We start from the raw sequence: 19,111 nt of genomic DNA on the forward strand, positions 1-19,111 counted from the left end.
TCCAAGACTTGTTTAACTTCGGGATTAATTGGGAAAAATTAAATAAAATCACATCTTTCTAAGATATCATGATATTTTATATAATTCAATTTTATATGGTTCAGGATCACCCATAAACAACACGAGAAGATTAATCATAAGATCCCATGATTGTACGCAACACGTCATTTGACAACACCGGTACTTTATGTACGCAACACGTCATTTGACAACACCGGTACCGTGGGTCAAGATTAATCTCGACCAATACATATATGATGGGGTTTTATTTATTTCGTTGGGGGTTTTATTTATTTCATTGCGGGTATATTAAACATCTAAAAATGAACCATTAAAATTGAATTACTAACAACGAACTGCTAACTACGGACTAAGGAATTATTCAAAGTATTAAAAGTATAACAAGTATATATATGTGACGTTTGTTTAAAAAGAAAAGGTATTGATATATTATATATGGATAGGTTCGTGATATCAACCGGAGACCAAGTCAAATTATATATATATATATCTTCAAGACGAAAGTGAGTATATAGTCCCACTTTTAAACTCTAAATATTTCGGGATGAGAATACATGTATTTTATGTTTTTACGATATGGACACAAGTAACTGAAAAATATATTCTACGTTGAGTTGTACCACTGGCATACTTCCCTGTAGCTTGGTAACTAATATTTACAGCGGTATTGTAAACGCGAATCCTGTTGATAGATCTATCGGGCCTGACAACCCCAACCGGACTGGACGACCAGTATTCAACGGTTGCACAGTACTTCGTTTTGTGACTACACTTGGTACAGTGTAGTAAGATTTCATATTAAAGGGAATATGCGACGTGATTGAATGTTAAGTATGGTTACCAAGTGCTCAACCACTTAGAATATTTTTATTAAACTGTTTATATACGAAATCTTGTGGTCTATATATATATTGCTGCCGGCACTAAACCTATATCTCACCAACTTTATGTTGACCTTTTAAAACATGTCTATTCTCAGGTGATTTCTAAAAGCTTCCGCTGCATTATGTTGAATTTGAGCAGGATCTTGCGTACGCATATTTGTGTCAAAAATAAGACTGCATATCCAAGAACTTGTGTTGTAAAATATGCTAGAAATCGTGTTGTTATCATCATTTGTAAAGTTTGTAAGTCGAAGATTATCGCTAAACGATAATTATCTTTATTTCGTCCAAAGCTTGTATCAAAAATAACAATCATGGTTTGTAATGTATAATATATGCAGTTTTTCTTTAAAAAATGTCGCATATAGAGGTCAATACCTCGCAATGAAATCATACGTTATCTAACACGTTCTTACGGTTAAGGACGGGTTATGACAAATGGATATACTTAAACCTTGCTACAACACTTATAGGCAGTGTACCTAATCATACAGTAGTGTAGTTTTTAGTAAGTCCGGTTCGTTCCACAGGGAAATCTTTAAACAAAGCTTAACGCTATATTAGTTTACTTTTATAAAAATACAAATATATATATAAGTAATATTATTATTATAAAGGGGGGTTTTTACCGTTTAATGACCGGTTTGTCGATTTTAAAACTTTAGTCGCAGTTAAAACCAAATGTAAAATATTAAAAATAAATACAAGACTTAAATTAAAGCGTAAAGTAAATAACGATAATGAAATTGCGAATAATAAAAGTGCGATAAAATAAACTTGCGATAATTAAAGAGTACGATAATTAAAAGTGCAATTAAATAAAATAACAATAAAAATGCGATAATTAGAAGTGCAATTAAATATAAAATAAAGGAAATTAAATATGAAATAAAAGAATTATGCTTATTTAAACTTCCGTAATCATGATGTTTGACGTGTTGATTTTAGTTTTATGCCCATAGGTTAATTGTCCTTTGTCCTGGATTATTTAATATGTCCGTCTGGTTTTTGTCCATAACAGTCCATCAGTCATAAATATAAAGTGCGAGTGTCCTCATCAAATTATTCTTATACCCGAAGTTAAATATTCCAACTAATTGGGGATTCGAATTGTAACAAGGTTTTAATACTTTGTTTAATGAATACACCAGGTTATCGACTGCGTGTAAACCAAGGTTTTACTACTTTGTTAACAATTACACCAATTACCCTTGAATGTAATTTCACCCCTGTTTTAATTATTCTAGTGGCTATTAATCCATTCCCGTGTCCGGTTAAATGAACGATTATTCGTACATATAAATACCCTGCCCATCGTGTCCGATTGAGTGTATATGGTAATTTATAGGGACGCCCAATTGTAAATCTTTATATTAACATTAACAAACTATCATTTAGTTAAACAAATATAAAGCCCATTAATAGCCCATAGTCTAATTTCCACAAGTGTCGTTCTTTTGTCCAAACCCCAATTATGGTACAAAGCCCAATTACCCAATTTTAGTAATTAGCCCAACATCATGATTACTTCGTTTTAAATAAGCATAATAATAACTTAGCTACGAGACATTAATGTAAAAAGGTTGAACATAACTTACAATGATTAAAAATAGCGTAGCGTTACACGGACAGAATTTCGACTTACACCCTTACAACATTCGCTAACATACCCTTATTATTAGAATTATAATTAAAATTAAAATTAAAATTAAAATATAAATATAAATATAAATATATACGATATATTGAGAGAGAGATATATATATTTGGTGAATTTTTACGATTAGAATGCGCGAGCTTTATAGGGATTTTCGATTTTTGAGGCTCCGCGACTCGCGGCATTTTTGCCTTCAAACTCCGCGAGTCGCGGAGAATGAAATTACAGCTCAGTCCCTTTGGAGTCTTTCTTGCCGACGGTTTTTATTATTTATTATAATATATAAATAATTATAAGAATTATTTAAATATTATATTATATTTATGTGCATAGTTGACTTGTAATTTTTAGTCCGTTGCGTCGAGCGTTGAGAGTTGACTCTGGTCCCGGTTCTGGATTTTCGAACGTCCTTGCGTACAATTTAATATCTTGTACTTTGCGTTTTGAATCTTGTACTCTTGTAATTTCGAGACGTTTCTTATCAATAATTGGAACCTCTTTGATTGTCTTTTGTACTTTTGAGCTTTTTGGTCGTTTGCGTCTTCAATTCGTCGAATCTGTCTTTTGTCTTCACCTTTTATTATTTAAACGAATATCACTTGTAAATAGAACAATTGCAACTAAAAGCTTGTCTTTCTTGAGGAATAATGCTATGAAATATATGTTCGTTTTTAGCATTATCAGATATATAAAGTTAAATGTCGTTACAACGATAATCGTTACATATATGTCTCGTTTCGAAATCATTAAGTTAGTAGTCTTATTTTTACATATGTAGTTCATTGTTAATACACTTAATGATATATTTACTTATCATTTAACATAATTAACCAAGTGTATCAATATCTTAATATGATTCATATTTACCTAGTAAGACGTTATAACGATAATCGTTATATATATCGTTTTCGAGTTTCTTAATTTAATAGTCTCATTTTTATGTATATAACTCATTGTTAAAATACCTAATGAGATACATACTTATAATAAAATCATGTTAACTATATATATAACCATATATATGTCATCGTATAGTTTTTACAAGTTTTAACGTTCGTGAATCACCGGTCAACTTGGGTGGTCATTTGTCTATATGAAACCTATTCCAATTAATCAAGTCTTAATAAGTTTGATTGCTTAACATGTTGGAAACACTTAATCATGTAAATATCAATTTCATTTAATATATATAAACATGGAAAAGTTCGGGTCACTACATTATCCCTATCACTTATGATCACTTCTGGCAATCCATGCAGTTTGTAAATATAATCAATGAAAACTGTAGCTACTTGACTAGCAGTATATGGATGACTTAATGCAATAAAATGAGCATACTTGCTTAGTCTATCCACCACCACCAAAATAGCTGACTTGCCTTTAGTGGGTGGCAAACCTTCTACAAAATCCATAGAGATTTCAGACCACACCGTTTGTGGAATAAAAAGTGGTTGCAGCAAGCCTGGAGACATGGCCAAATCTGGTTTAGACCTTTGACAAACATTGCAGGCTCTAATATACTGCTTAACATCCTACCTTAACCCCTTCCAGTAAAAACTTGTAGTTAATCTGTGTGTAGTGCCCTTAACACCTGAATGACCCCTTATTGGATCATCATGAAAATGCTTGATCAATTCAATTCTCAACCCTTGATCTGCACCCACCACTAACTTGTTCTTTCTCCACAATTTTTCATTTCTCCATTCATAATGCTTTGAGTTGATTTCTTTATTCTTCAACTTTTGTATAAACTGCTGTAGGTCCACATCTTAAGCTATGCTATCAATGACACGTGTCTCTATATCACTGGAGATGGTAGACACATGTATTTGAAAAAGTTGACCTTCACCTGCCAATCTAGATAAAGCATCTCATGCTAACTTCTCAATTCCCTTTTTATAGTATATTTCATAATCAAAACCCATGAGCTTGGGTAACCATTTCATTTGAGTGGGTGTAGTTATCCTTTGATCCAACAGGTACTTAATGCTAACATGATCTGTTTTATGATGAAATTCCTGTCTAAGAGATAACCCCTCCACTTTTCTAAAGCAATAATAACAGCTAAAAACTCCTTCTCATATGTAGACAAAGTTTGATGTCTAGGAGCTAGGGTTTTGTTGAGAAAAACTATTGGGTAACCCTCTTGCTGTAATACTGCACCAATCCCACACCTGAAGAATCTGTTTCTACAGTAAATGTTTTATCAAAGTCTGGTAATTGCAGCACTAGAGATGTTTGCATTGCCAACTTAAGTTTTTCAAACGCCTTAGTAGCTTCAGCATCTCATTTGAAAGCATTCTTTTTCAACAATCTTGTTAGAGGCTGAGCAATTAAAGCATAATTTTTCACAAATCTCCTGTAATACCCAGTAAGCCCTAAGAACCCTCTTAACTGCTTCAGTGTCTTAGGTATTGGCCATTTTACCACAGCTTCTATCTTAGAAGGTTCAGTGCTAACCCCAACTTCAGTAATAATATGGCCCAAATACTCTACACTAGAAGTAGCAAAGACATATTTACTTCTTTTGGCATATAACTCATGTTCCCTCATCATTTGGAGGACCAACCTCAAGTGTTGTATATGTTCCTCTGTACTAGTACTATACACCAGGATGTCATCAAAAAACACCAGCACAAACCTTCTTAGATAAGGCTTGAACACTTCATTCATCAATGCTTGAAAGGTTAAAGGTGCATTAGTGAGACCAAATGGTATCACTAGAAATTCATAGTGGCCCTCATGAGTTTTAAATGCAGTTTTTGCCACATCATCTTCAAACATTCTTATTTGATGGTAACCTGACCTAAGATCCATCTTAGAATGGACCTTAGAACCCACTAACTCATCTATCAATTCTTCTATAATAGGAATAGGGAACTTATCTTTAATTGTATGTTTATTGAATTCCCTATAATCCACACACATACGCCAACTTCCATCCTTCTTCTTCACCATCACAATAGGAGATGCATATGGACTTTGAATTATTCTTATAACACTAGATTCCAACAATTCATTCACCATAGATTCTATTACATCCTTCTGTGTGGGGGGATGCCTGTAGGGTCTAATATTGATAGGTTGAGTTCCCTCTTTTAATGGTATTTTGTGATCCCTTTTCCTTTAAGGTGGTAATTTAGTTGGTAAAGCAAAAACATCATCAAATGTAGTCAATATACCTTCAATCTTAGGATCCAGTTTGACAGCAGATTCAGCAGACATAGCATTCATTTGACACACTTGACCAGGGTAAACACAAGGTATCATTAATGATAGTTGTGCTTGAGGTACCCTTTTTGCTTCAAACCACTGCAATTCAGCTTTCTTTGTACCCCTTAACTGAACCTTGCTACCTTTGTATTTAAACTGCATCTTTAACTCCTCAAAATTCCATTTAATATCTCCTAGGGTTTTAAGCCATTGTATACCTAAAACCATTTCAGTACCCACTAGTGGAATTAGCACCATTTCACTAGAGAAAACAGCACTATTGATGGTCCACACCACCTTATCACAAGCATTTGAGGTAATGATCTTGTTAACCCCTGGAATTAAGACTTGCATAGGTACTGTGCTATTCAATCTGCAGCCTAGTCTTTTAGCAGTCTCATAGTCAAGGAAATTATGAGTACTACCAGAATCATTGAGTATGTGAACCTTATACTTGTTAACATGCCCTGTTACCCTCATAGTTTGGTAGTTATCTGTTCCAGTTAATGCATTGAGGGATAATTGTGGTTGTGTGTACTGGTTTAACTCAGTCAACTGCACTATTTCATTGACCTGCACACTCTCATCTTCAACTACAGGTTCCTCCTCACTCTTATCAACCACAACCTCAAGAGAATATAGCTGTCCACTACACTTATGACTTGGTGAATACTTTACATCACAATAAAAACACAAGTGAATACTAACACTCTTAGCAGCAGGTGTATACACATTATATTTAGCATGCAGAGCAGTTTTAGGAGTTGGCAACAATGGAGTATACCTCTTCTTGGCTACAGCCATGGTGTCTTCTTGTAATTTAGCCAATGAATAAGCATCTTCCAAACTGTTAGGCCTAAACATCCTTACATTCAATTCAATTTCCTTTTGTAAGCCTGCGAAGAACATGCTAATAGCTTGTGTTACACTGATCTCCACTTTATTAAATAACTGCTCAAACTCATCATAATATGCCTCTACAGTTCCAGTTTGCCTTAGGTTTTTAAGTTCTGTTAGTGGATCTTCATTGTTGTTTCCAAACCTCTTTTGAATTGCTTCAACATACACATTCCAGTCTATCACCTCTCCATGAATCCTGGAATATTGTTGATGCCAGCTAAGTGCCTTGTTGAACATGTGAATTGACGCGATTCGAACCTTATCAACCTCCTCTACCCGATCTACAGTAAAATATTGATTACACCTGTAGATCCAGCCTCTGACGTCATCACCTTCAAACTTAGGGAAATCAAGCTTTATCACTCGTGATAACTGCATCTGACCTCTGTAATTAACACCTTCTCCATTACGAATTCGTTGCATATCATTTGACAGATATTGTTGTTGAGTGATTACGCCATCGATTCGACCATTCATTTGATGAACAGCTTGAGTCAACTCTGCAAATGAAGTTCTAATGGCGTCCAACTCGGTTCCTTCATTGCTAGTACTCCTCGTCGCCATCACCATACCTTCAACAAAAACCGTATGATCAATTTCCATAGGAAATTGATCTGATACCAAATGTTATGATTAAACTAAGTAGTTAACTAAATTTAATCAAATCAACCTGAACGCTTACTTAATTGAAGCAATTGAAGTTGAAATTACAATCGGAATGATATGAATTACAATTGAGATAACAGAATTGGGAGAGAAATGTTTACAACTCGTAATCAAAAACTAGGTATAGAAATGTCGGTCTACATCTATTTAAGTTGGGGAAGAACACCAACTGAATCTGTTACACCCTCACGTGCCAGGCACAAGGCTAATCCAGCTCGTTCATCACGTGATGTGCACGTGTTTCATTTAAACCAGTAACCCGCCACTAATTGACATAACCCGGATCCAGCTATTCGGATTATCCATAACAACGACCTTTCTAACGATGGATGTAGATGTAGGAAAGAATTTTATCATAAATTTTGGAAGATCAATGTGTTTTTTGGTTAAAGGTTACAGAGAAGAGAAAGAAAGAGCGTGTTTTTTTTCACTCGTATTTTTTTGTTTGGGAGTTGTTTTTTGGAGGGTAGTTATGTCAATAAATAATACAAATTGAGGAGAGAGACAATTATTGAGTGATCAAGGCAATCCATGGTTAAGAGGATAGGTGTCGTGACGCGCAGTATCTTGCTGATGACTGGACGCTGACTGAACTGACATTGTAAACTGACATTGGTGAAAAAACAGGGGAATTGGGAAGATTGTTAGTTCAGTGTCAGTTCAGTGTCTTGGAAAGAGAAAATATTTTATGTTTTTATTATTTTATTATTTTAAAAATTAATTAAATTATTTGATAAAATATAAATGATAAATAAAATAAAACTTGCACAAAATTTAAAAGTCATAGTTTATTAAAATTAAAAATCCTAGTACATAAATAAGATAAAAATACAACAACTACGATCGTTCACACACAAATACAATTATTGCAACATAAATAACATAATTCAAACACAAATACGATACTTCATTCTTCATCACCGGAGTCGGAGTATGAGTCTTCCAAAGCCATTTCTCGACGAATCATGTAAGACCCAAATATTTATGGTACATAGAGTTAAAATGATGTACGTATAGTGGTTGAGGCTGGGTATAAATTATAAACTGACAAACTATTTTAAGCTTCGTGCGCGCCGCGCAGGATGGAGTGTGCGCGCCGCGCACACTGCCTAGCGACAATTTTCTGTCTTTTTCCAATTAGATTTAAATGAGGGGCTTTTTGGTCATTTCACTTGGGGACGGATCTGAATCCATATCAGCTGGTTTGGATCCAACATTGGATTACTTTCACATCCACAAATACTCTCAACTATCTTAGAGAGAGAGAGAGAGAGTTCTAGAGAGAGAATTGAGGTTTTGGAGAAGAGGAAGCTCGAATTGATCAAAAGCTCGAGTGTTAAAGTTGTTCACCTCTTTCCTAGCTACGTTTTGGTTGTTGTGGTAAGTTCTAACTCTGAATTTCATTGTTTGATTTTGATATTCAAGTTAGGGTTTGAACTTAAATTGTTGAGAAACCCATCTAAACTCATGAAGTGAGTTTAGTGTTGCTAGTAATCGGGTTTATTGTTGTTGTTGGTGAGTTTTGGGTTAGAAACCGACTTGGCCATGAATTAGGACTTGGAATTGGGCTTAATCACTAGGTTTGGTGATTATGGAAGTGTTGGAACCCATTTTAGTGTATTTGAAAGACTAATTTTGAAATGAGTCAAAATTAGGGTTTATGGGTGATTTTGAGAATGACAAGTGTTTAACACTTATGATTGGGTTAAATTGATATATTAGGACCATTGTCACTAGTGTTAGTGATTATTGGTTAGTTTGGGCGCGATTTTTGCTTGGAATTGCAATTAGTCAAAATTGTACTAAGTGTCAATTGGGTTGGTTTGTAAGTCCACCCTAATTATGTTATTTATATTGTGATAATGGAATAGGTACTTTCCATTGACGTGTTGCGGATTCATTCGGTTGCACTCTTCAATACGACAAGGTGAGTGTTAATATTCTATGTACATATGTATGTATAGGATGGGTGTGGGTCGGGTGAAGTGGTTCTCAGTTATAGAGCTCACTTCACATATAGGTGGATTTGATGGACTTGTGTAATAGGTCTAATTGGCACGGTTGTGCATTTTGGTTGACCACCTTTGACGAGGTGCACACTCCGTGTGTACGTTATCACATGAACTTGTGATGTGGAGTTATATAATCCCGATGGCGTGGGATTGGTATTGGAGTTGCAGTTGAATACCCCGATGTTGTGGGTTTTGATTTGGGAAGTGAATCACGTGTGGATGCGGATTCACGATGACGCGTGTAGTTTCAGTCATCCTATTGAGGTAGTGATCTCGTGTGGTTACGGATTTACTAAGGCTTGTGTAGTTCGGCCAAACCTCGATGTTGTTGTGTTATTGAAGATAGTAGTCTCGTGTGGATGCGGATTTACTAAGGCTCGTGTAGTTCGGGCAATCTTCATTTGGTATTGGGTTAAGGGGTTAACCTTGGGTGGTATTATGCTTTGTTATACATATGGATATTGTTGTATTGGTGTGTTGTAGCTAACCCTCCGGGTGTAGCTTATTGGTGCGGTACATATCGTCTTTGGTGTACTCACATTGTTGATATTGTTAGCTTGTTGTATAGCGATTGTACGGTATGCTTAGATTAGCTTGCCTTTATGCTTGAATGCTCCGGTATGTGCTATATGATTATTATTATTGTGTGGCGTGTCCATTTTATGCATAGATATGTATGTAGCATATTCTCACTCACTAAGCGTTAGCTTACCCTCTCGTTGTTTACATTTTTATAGATTTGCATGGTTGCAGTGGCTCGGGTATGCGTGGGAACTAGTGGACTCGTGTAGTTTGCTTTAGAAGATGTGCTTTTGGATTGATTAAGATTGGATAGCGTATCCCCAATCGCCGTGCTCAGTCTTTATTTTGTGTTAAAATCATGTGGTCGAAACTTGTATTTTTGTACAAAAGTCGTAAAACGGCTGATGTGGGCCCGGTGTCGTAAAACTCGTTTTATTATTGGAACGTGTTAGTTTTATCTAATATTATATGTTGTGAAAACCGTTTCGTCTATAAGTGTAGGGAAGTGGGAGATCTTTAATCGAAAATTGGAAATTTTGGACAGCAAGCTGTCGGGCCATGTGCGCGCCGCGCACATATTGGGGCTACGCGCCGCGCACCCCTTCTGTATAAAAAATTTGATGCATATTCGGTTAGATAAAGGGTTGGGTCGTTACAAGTGGTATCAGAGCATGGTCTAAGGGATTTAGGCGACTTGAGATAGGTGCCTAGACTTTGACTTTTTGGGAGCTTATTTGTTACGGGACTTGTAGGTGAATGGGTCGGACGGGGACTTGGTTATTGCCTTAGCGTGTAGGTGAACAAACTAAGATGGTGACTGGTGTTATGATATTACTTCTTGCGTGTGTTTTATCGCGTAGGATTTTTGTTTGTGTTGGTTATATCATCGAGCGAGGCGGTCGTTATACTAACAAGTTGATACGGCGTGTGCGCGTACTAAGGACTTGCAAACCTTATTACAGGTGCAAATCGTGTCTACAAGTGATGTACGACGAGTGTTTAGCAAGATAGGGCGGTGTTGTGCGTGTGGTTTTATACGTTCGTGGACTAATTGTTTTACATTCTTTAGAATGACGACGCGGAATGAGATCGAGACGAATGATGATGAGTTTAATGCTAGGGTTGCGGCCGCTGTTGCGGAGCAAATGAGTGCATTACGAGAAGAAATGGACATGAAGTATTCCGAATTTTGAAATAGTGGTGAAATGGAGCATTGTTATAAGAGCTTCATGAGGACTAAACCTCCGATGTATGATGGGAAACCTAATCCTTTGATAAGCACAACATGGATCTCGGATTTCGAAGGGTGTTTTCGCACTATTGAATGCCCTCTCGAGAAGAGCACAAGACTCGCTACTAGCTTGTTATGGGGTAGGGTGAAGGATTGGTTGGATGGTAAAATTGATATCGTTGGTGGTGAAACTTTTATGGGGTTATCGTGGGACGATTTTAAGATGGAATTCTTCGAGGAGTTCCGGACGCAAGCCAATTTGTCAGAATTGCGTGATGAGCTGCAAAATTTGCGACAAGGATCTATGGCCTTGAATACTCTCAAGACGACCTTTATGGCGAAGGCTTGTTTTTGCCCGGAGTATATTGGGAACGATCGTATGTTGATGGAAGATTTCTATCGAACTTTGAATGATGACTTGCAGGACAAAATTAGCAGAGGCCATGAAATGTCCCGTTCATATTGATTATAAACGTTCCATATTAATTGATTTTATCGCGAGGTTTTGACCTCTATATGAGACGTTTTTCAAAGACTGCATTCATTTTTAAAACAACCATAACCTTTAATTTATCTATAAAGGTTTAAAAAGCATTACGTAGATTATCAACTAATGATAATCTAAAATATACCGTTTACACACGACCATTACATAATGGTTTACAATAAGAATATATTACATCAAAAATAAGTTTCTTGAATGCAGTTTTTACATAATATCATACAAGCATGGACTCCAAATCTTGTCCTTATTTTAGTATGCAACAGCGGAAGCTCTTAATAATCACCTGAGAATAAACATGCTTAAAAACGTCAACAAAAAATGTTGGTGAGTTATAGGTTTAACCTATATATTATCAAATCATAATAATAGACCACAAGATTTCATATTTCAATATACATCCCATACATAGAGATAAAAATCATTCATATGGTGAACACCTGGTAACCGACATTAACAAGATGCATATAAGAATATCCCCTATCATTCCGGGAAATCCTTCGGACATGATAAAAACGAATTCGAAGTACTAAAGCATCCGGTACTTTGGATGGGGTTCGTAAGGCCCAATAGATCTATCTTTAGGATTCGCGTCAATTAGTAGATCGGTTTACTAATTCTTAGGTTACCAAGCAAAAGGGGCATATTCGGCTTCGATCATTCACCCATATAATGTAGTTTCATTTACTTGTGTCTATTTCGTGAAACATTTATAAAACTGCCTGTATTCTCATCCCAAAATATTAGATTTTAAAAGTGGAACTATAACTCACTTTCACAGATTTTTTACTTCGTCGGGAAGTAAGACTTGGCCACTGGTCGATTCACAAACCTATAACAAATATGTACATATATATCAAAGTATGTTCAAAATATATTTACAACATTTTTAATACGTTTTAATGTTTTAAGTTTATTAAGTCAGCTGTCCTCGTTAGTAACCTACAACTAGTTGTCCACAATTAGATGTACAGAAATAAATCGATATATATTATCTTGAATCAATCCACGACCTAGTGTATACACGTCTCGGGCTAGATCACAACTCAAAGTATATATATTTTTGGAATCAACCTCAACCCTGTATAGCTAACTCCAACATTACTGCATATAGAGTGTCTATGGTTGTTCCAAATAATATATATACATGGGTCGATATGATATGTCAAAACATTTGAATACGTGTCTATAGTATCCCAATATGACATAATATATTAGAATACATGTATAATACAATATAAGTTAGCTAGGATATGATTTGTATAGAATTGTTACAATATTTCCCGAAGCTACAACAATAAAAAAATATCCAATCTTGTTTTTACCCATAACTTCTTCGTTTTAAATCCGTTTTGAGTGAATCAAATTGCTATGGTTTCATATTAAACTCTACTTTATGAATCTAAACAGAAAAAGTATAGGTTTATAGTCAGAAATATAAGTTACAAGTCATTTTTGTAAGAGGTAGTCATTTCAGTCGAAAGAACGACGTCTTGATGACCATTTTGAAAAACATACTTCCACTTTGAGTTTAACCATGATTTTTGGATATAGTTTCATGTTCATAAGAAAAATCATTTTCCCAGAAGAACAACTTTTAAATAAAAGTTTATCATAGTTTTTAATTATCAAACCCAAAACAGCCCACGGTGTTACTACGACGGCGTATGTCCGGTTTTACGGTGTTTTTCGTGTTTCCAGGTTTTAAATCATTAAGTTAGCATATCATATAGATATATAACATGTGTTTAGTTGATTTTAAAAGTCAAGTTAGAAGGATTAACGTTTGTTTGTGAACAAGTTTAAAATTAACTAAACTATGTTCTAGTGATTTCAAGTTTAAACCTTAGAATAAGATAGCTTTATATGTATGAATTGAATGATGTTATGAACATCATTACTACCTCAAGTTTTGTGGATAAACCTAATGGAAAAGAGGCAAATAGATCTAGCTTCAAAGGATCCTTGGATGGCTTGAAAGTTCTTGAAGCAGAATCATGACACGAAAACAAATTCAAGTAAGATCATCACTCGAAATAAGATTGTTATAGTTATAGAAATTGAACCAAAGTTTTAATATGAGTATTACCTTGTATTAGAAAGATATCTTACTGTAAATAAGAAAGATTTCTTGAGGTTGGATGATCAATTTACAAGATTGGAAGTAAGCTAGCAAACTTGGAAGTATTCTTGATTTTATGAAACTAGAACTTATAGAATTTATGAAGAACACTTAGAACTTGAAGATAGAACTTGAGAGAGATCAATTATATGAATAAAATTGAAGAATTAAAGTGTTTGTAGGTGTTTTTGGTCGTTGGTATATGGATTAGATATAAAGGATGTGTAATTTTGTTTACATGTAAATAAGTCATGAATGATTACTAATATTTTTGTAATTTTATGAGATATTTCATGCTAGTTGCCAAATGATGGTTCCCACATGTGTTAGGTGACTCACATGGGCTGCTAAGAGCTGATCATTGGAGTGTATATACCAATAGTACATACGTCTAAAAGCTTTGTATTGTACGAGTACGAATACGGGTGCATACGAGTAGAATTGTTGATGAAACTGAACGAGGATGTAATTGTAAGCATTTTTGTTAAGTAGAAGTATTTTAATAAGTGTCTTGAAGTCTTTAAAAAGTGTATGAATACATATTAAAACACTACATGTATATACATTTTAACTGAGTCGTTAAGTCATCGTTAGTCGTTAGATGTAAATGTTGTTTTGAAACCTTTAGGTTAACGATCTTGTTTAATGTTGTTAACCCATTGTTTATTATATCTAAAGAGATGTTAAATTATTAAATTATCAAGATATTATGATATATTAATATATCTTAGTATGATATATATATACAGTTAAATGTTGTTACAACGATAATCGTTACATATATGTCACGTTTCGAAATCATTAAGTTAGTAGTCTTGTTTTTACATATGTAGTTCATTGTTAATACACTTAATGACATGTTTACTTATCATTTATCATGATTAAACATAGTGTATCAATATCTTAATATGATTCATATGTATTTAGTAAGACGTTGTTATAACGATAATCGTTATATATATCGTTTCGAGTTTCATAATTCAATAAACTCAATTTTATGTATATAACGCATTGTTAATATACCTAATGAGATACTTACTTATCATAATATCATGTTAACTATATATATATAATTATATATATGTCATCATATAGTTTTTACAAGTTTTAACGTTCGTGAATCACCGGTCAACTTGGGTGATCAATTGTCTATATGAAACCTATTTCAATTAATCAAGTCTTAACAAGTTTGATTGCTTAACATATTGAAAACATTTAATCATGCAAATATAGTTTTCATTTAATATATAATCATGGAAAAGTTCGGGTCACTACAGTACCTACCCGTTAAATAAATTTCGTCCAGAAATTTTTAGTTGTAAAAGGTGTTGACGAATCTTCTGGAAATAGGTGCGGGTATTTCTTCTTCATTTGATCTTCATGCTCCCAGGTGAACTCGGGTCCTCTACGAGCATTCCATCAAACCTTAACAATTGGTATCTTGTTTTGCTTAAGTCTTTTAACCTCACGATCCATTATTTCGACGGGTTCTTCAATGAATTGAAGTTTTTCGTTGATTTGAATTTCATCTAACGGAATAGTGAGATCTTCTTTAGCAAAACATTTCTTCAAATTCGAGACATAAAAAGTGTTATGTATAGCTGCGAGTTGTTGGGGTAACTCAAGTCGGTAAGCTACTGGTCCGACACGTTCAATAATCTTGAATGGTCCAATATACCTTGGATTTAGTTTCCCTCGTTTACCAAATCGAACAACGCCTTTCCAAGTTGAAACTTTAAGCATGACCATCTCACCAATTTCATATTTTATATATTTTCTTTTAATGTCAGCGTAGCTCTTTTGTCGACTTTGGGCAGTTTTCAATCGTTGTTGAATTTGGATGATCTTCTCGGTAGTTTCTTATATTATCTCCGGACCCGTAATCTGTCTATCCCCCACTTCACTCCAACAAATCAGAGACCTGCACTTTCTACCATAAAGTGCTTCAAACGGCACCATCTCAATGCTTGAATGGTAGCTGTTGTTGTAGGAAAATTCTGCTAACTGTAGATGTCGATCCCAACTGTTTTCGAAATCAATAACACATGCTCGTAGCATGTCTTCAAGCGTTTGTATCGTCCTTTCACTCTGCCCATCAGTTTGTGGATGATAGGCAGTACTCATGTCTAGACAAGTTCCTAATGCTTGCTGTAATGTCTGCCAGAATCTTAAAATAAATCTGACATCCCTATCAGAGATAATAGAGATTGGTATTCCATGTCTGGAGACGACTTCCTTCAAATACAGTCGTGCTAACTTCTCCATCTTGTCATCTTCTCTTATTGGTAGGAAGTGTGCTGATTTGGTGAGACGATCAACTATTACCCAAATAGTATCAAAACCACTTGCAGTCCTTGGCAATTTAGTGATGAAATCCATGGTAATGTTTTCCCATTTCCATTCTGGGATTTCGGGTTATTGAAGTAGACCTGATGGTTTTTGATGCTCCGCTTTGACCTTAGAACACGTCAAACATTCCCCTACGTATTTAGCAACATCGGCTTTCATACCTGGCCACCAAAAATGTTTCTTGAGATCCTTGTACATCTTCCCCGTTCCAGGATGTATTGAGTATCTGGTTTTATGAGCTTCTCTAAGTACCATTTCTCTCATATCTCCAAATTTTGGTACCCAAATTCTTTCAGCCCTATACCGGGTTCCGTCTTCCCGAATATTAAGATGCTTCTCCGATCCTTTGGGCATTTCATCCTTTAAATTTCCCTCTTTTAAAACTCCTTGTTGCGCCTCCTTTATTTGAGTAGTAAGGTTAGTGTGAATCATTATATTCATAGCTTTTACTCGAATGGGTTCTCTTTCCTTTCTGCTCAAGGCGTCGGCTACCACATTTGCCTTCCCCGGGTGGTAACGAATCTCAAAGTCATAATCATTCAACAATTCAGTCCACCTACGCTGCCTCATATTCAGTTGTTTCTAATTAAATATGTGTTGAAGGCTTTTTTGGTCGGTATATATAATACTTTTGACCCCATATAAGTAGTGCCTCCAAGTCTTTAATGCAAAAACAACAGCGCCTAATTCCAAATCATGCATCGTATAATTCTGTTCGTGAATGTTCAATTGTCTAGACGCATAAGCAATTACTTTCGTTCATTGCATTAATACACAACTGAGACCTTGCTTTGAGGCGTCACAATATATCACAAAATCATTATTCCCTTCAGGTAATGATAATATAGGTGCCGTAGTTAACTTTTTCTTCAATAACTGGAACGCTTTCTCTTGTTCATCCTTCCATTCAAATTTCTTCCCTTTATGCGTTAATGCAGTCAAGGGTTTTGCTATTCTGGAAAAGTCTTGGATGAACCTTCTGTAGTAACCAGCTAGTCCTAAAAACTGGCGTATGTATTTTGGAGTCTTCGGGGTTTCCCACTTTTCAACGGTTTCAATCTTTGCTGGATCCACCTTAATACCTTCTTTGTTCACTATGTGACCGAGGAATTGAACTTCTTCCAACCAAAATGCACACTTTGAAAACTTAGTGTACAGTTTTTCTTTTCTCAGCAACTCTAGCACTTTTCTCAATTGTTCTTCGTGCTCTTGATCATTCTTCGAGTAAATAAGTATGTCATCGATGAAAACAATGACAAACTTGTCAAGATATGGCCCACACACTCGGTTCATGAGGTCCATGAACACAGCTGGTGCGTTAGTCAATCTAAACGGCATAACCATAAACTCGTAATGACCGTAACGCATCTTAAAAGCAGTCTTTGGAATATCATCCTCCTTTACCCGCATTGATGATATCCAGAACGTAAATCGATCTTCGAATAAATAGACGAGCCTTGTAGTTGATCAAATAAGTCTTCGATTCTCGGTAGTGGGTAGCGGTTCTTGATGGTAAGTTTGTTCAACTCTCGGTAGTCGATACACAACCTGAATGTACCATCTTTCTTCTTGACAAACAAAACAGGAGCTTCCCATGGTGATGTGCTTGGTCGAATGAAACCACGCTCTAAAAGTTCCTGTAACTGACTTTGTAATTCTTTCATTTCGCTGGGTACGAGTCTGTATGGAGCACGAGCTATTGGTGCAGCTTCTGGTACAAGGTCTATTTGAAATTCAACGGATCGATGTGGGGGTAATCCCGATAATTCTTTCGGAAATACATCGGGAAATTCTTTTGCGACGGAAACATCACTGATGTTCTTTTCTTCGGGTTTAACTTCCTCGATGTGTGCTAGAATGACGTAACAACCTTTTCTTATTAGTTTTTGCGCCTTTAAACTACTAATAAGATTTAATTTCGCGTTGTTCTTTTCTCCGTACACCTTTAAAGGTTTTCCTTTTTCACGCATAATGCGAATCGCATTTTTGTAACAAACGACCTCTGCTCTCACCTTTTTCAACCAGTCCATGCCAATTATTACATCAAAACTCCCTAACTCGACTGGTATTAAATCAATTTTAAATGTTTCATCCCCTAGTTTAATTTCTCTCTCCCGACATATATTATCTGCTGAAATTAATTTACCGTTTGCTAATTCGAGTAAAAATTTACTATCCAAAGGCGTCAATGGGCAACTTAATTTAGCACAAAATTCTCTACTCATATAGCTTCTATTCACACCCGAATCAAATAAAACATAAGCAGATTTATCGTCAATAAGAAACGTACCCGTAACAAGCTCCGGGTCTTCCTGTGCTTCTGCCGCATTAATATTGAAAACTCTTCCACGGGCCTGCCCATTAGTATTCCCCTGATTCAGGCAATTTCTAATAATGTGGCCCGGTTTTCCACATTTATAACAAACAACGTTGGTATTACTTGCTCCAACACTATTCGTTTCGTCATTACTTGTTCCGACATTATTTGTTCCTTTAGTTCTGTTAAATTTTGGTCCGTAGATCTCACACTTTGTCGCGCTATGACCATTTCTTTTACACCTGTTGCAAAATGTCGTGCAAAACCCCTGATGATTTTCTTCACACCTATGACATGGCTGTTTTTGGTTTTTATTACCATTGTTGTTTTTGAAGTTGTTGTTGGAATTGTTATTGTGGTTGAAAAGGTTGTTGTAGTTGTTGTTGTTGTTGTTGGGATGTTTGTTGTAGTTATTGTTTGGATTGCGGTTATTGTTGCGATTGTTGTTGCGGTTGTTGGGATAGTTGTTGCGATTGTTGTTGTAATTGTTATTGTTGTTGTACTGGTGACTCTTATCACCGTTTTCCTCCCACTTCCTCTTGAGTTGTTTTGTGTTGGCTTCTTCGGCTGCCTGCTCTTTAATTCTTCCCTCAATCTGATTTATGATTTTATGAGCCATTCGACTTGCCTTCTGTATAGAAGCGGGCTCGTGTGAACTCACATCTTCTTGAATCCTTACTGGTAACCCTTTTACAAACGCGTCGATCTTCTCTTC

This window comes from Rutidosis leptorrhynchoides, chromosome 5 (genome assembly GCF_046630445.1).
Source record: "Rutidosis leptorrhynchoides isolate AG116_Rl617_1_P2 chromosome 5, CSIRO_AGI_Rlap_v1, whole genome shotgun sequence".
Lineage (NCBI taxonomy): Eukaryota > Viridiplantae > Streptophyta > Magnoliopsida > Asterales > Asteraceae > Rutidosis > Rutidosis leptorrhynchoides.